Genomic DNA, 2,062 nt, shown 5'->3' on the forward strand with positions numbered 1-2,062 from the left:
AGGAATATAAACCTTCAAGGCAGGGGCCTTAATATGTCTTTTTTACCACTTTACTAACTGTATCTAAAGCAGTACCTGTAGGGCCTAAACAAATATCTTCACTATAGCACAGAAAACATTAGAAAGTGAAAAAGAAAATAGAATAAGATGACTAATTGGGCCCTACTTATTTAACTTGGTTGGTAATATGAATATAGGGAATATAAGACAGTTGGAAGTTTAAATGCATGGAAAAAGATAGATTAGTAAGTGTTGCCCTAATGGCCAGATTACATTAATGCATTTTGTTAAGAACCATTTTCTGGTAGAAATTTCCTTATGGTCAGGTAATCTTTCTCCATTCAACTTTCTCTTTACTTTTCAAAACAAAATATAATTAGGAAAGGAAAGATAACTGATGAACAATTTACTAATATTTTAAAGTTAAGTTTTAGATTAATTTCATTCCAGTTTAAACTAGAAAATTCTTAACATCTCTTTCAATTTGCAGAAAATTGGCCACAGAAAATTTTTTATAATATCCTCGGTCAAAAGACAAATTTCTTTCATTAAGAAATTTAAAAATGCATTATCAAACTTTAAATTCTTAGGTCCTTGACAGTCTAGAAAAACTAGAACTATGTGTATATATTAAATAAAACAAAACTGTTTGAGAGGATACATACACTTCAAGCATTGTGAAATTAAAACTAAATAGTTCATACATGTAATTAACCAAGTATACCCCTTATTACTGTTCCCCTGTATCACCTGAGTGATATTAGGCATGTTGTTGACTTTTTTATTGTATGTATACTAGAGGCCTGGTGCACAAATTTGTGCACAGGTGGGGTCCCTCGGCCTGTCTGGCGATAGGGCCTATTGGGGCTGTCTCACTCGGTCCAAGAGAGAGGTACCGCGGGAGGTTGGCTGTGGGAACACACTGATCACCAGGGGGCAGCTCCTGCATTGAGTGTCTGCCCCCTGTGGTTAGTGCATTTCATAGTGACCGGTTGACTGGTCATTCAGTTGACCAGCCGTAATGGTCGCTTAGGTTTATATATATATATACACACTAGAGGCCGGTGCACGAAATTCGTGCACTGGTAGGGTTCCTAGGCCTAGCCTGTGATCAGGGCCATCTTCTGCGCGTTTGCCAGTCAACTGGCCTCCACTGCATGTTGTACTCTCCCTTGAGCTATGGCCAGGATGGGGGTGCTGCTTGCAAGCCGGGCTTTCCTGCTCCCGGATTGCCATGGCGACCGGGGAGCAGGCCCAGCTAGGGGCTGCCCACAGGCCGGGCTTTCCCGCTCCCAGGTCTCCATGGCAACTGGGAAGCAGGCCCAGCTTGGAGCTGCCCGCAGACTGGGCTTGCTCTCCTGCTCCCAGATCCCCATGTGACCGGGGAGCAGGCTCAGCTGGGGCTGTCCACAGGCCGGGCTTTCCTACTCTCGTATCAGGACCAGCTTGGGACTGCCTGTAGGCCAGGCTTGCTTTCCTGCTCCCAGAACACCATGGCAACCAGGGAGCAGGGAAAGTTTGGGGCTGCCTGCAGGCCAGGTTTGCTTTCCTGCTCCCAGATCCTCATGGCAACCGGGGAGAAGGTGCAGCTGGGGGCTGCCCGCAGGCTGGGCTTGCTTTCCTGCTCCCAGATCAGGCCCAGATGGGGGCTGCCCTCAGGCTGGGCTTGCTTTCCTGCTCGCGGATCAGGCGCAGCTAGGGGCTGCCTACAGGCCACATTTTTCTACTTACTGATGGCCGGATCATCACAGCGACCCAGGGCCCAGCGGCACTTTCCTGCTCTCCAATAGTCATAGGGTCCCGGCTGGGGGCGGGGCTTAGCAGTGCTGGGCTTAGGCGGCATGGGGGTCCTGGCTGGGGGCTCAGGTGGCACAGAGGGGTCCCGGCTGGGGGTGGGGCTTATGCCCCGCTGCCCAGGGCTGCACATGGGGCCTGGATAGCAGCTCGTGCTGTCCTGTCCTGCCCTGCCTGTAGTATAGGATAGAGGCCTGGTGCACGGGTGGGGACCGGCTGGTTTGCCCTGCAAGTGTCCTGGATCAGGGTGGGGGTCCCGCTTGGGTGC

The 2,062-nt window shown here is 49.5% G+C and overlaps 1 protein-coding gene and 1 long non-coding RNA gene across 2 annotated transcripts in view; one reads left to right on the forward strand and one right to left on the reverse strand.

Moving 5' to 3' along the window:
- The window catches only part of TANC2 (tetratricopeptide repeat, ankyrin repeat and coiled-coil containing 2), a 228,796-nt gene that overhangs the window by 163,973 nt on the left and 62,761 nt on the right, over positions 1-2,062 (reverse strand). The gene's annotated exons all lie outside the window — the stretch shown is intronic.
- LOC107185133 overlaps positions 1-2,062 on the forward strand; it is an 11,901-nt gene that overhangs the window by 1,717 nt on the left and 8,122 nt on the right. The gene's annotated exons all lie outside the window — the stretch shown is intronic.

The sequence above is a fragment of the Myotis davidii genome, unplaced genomic scaffold (assembly GCF_000327345.1).
Source record: "Myotis davidii unplaced genomic scaffold, ASM32734v1 scaffold69, whole genome shotgun sequence".
In the NCBI taxonomy this organism is placed as follows: domain Eukaryota; kingdom Metazoa; phylum Chordata; class Mammalia; order Chiroptera; family Vespertilionidae; genus Myotis; species Myotis davidii.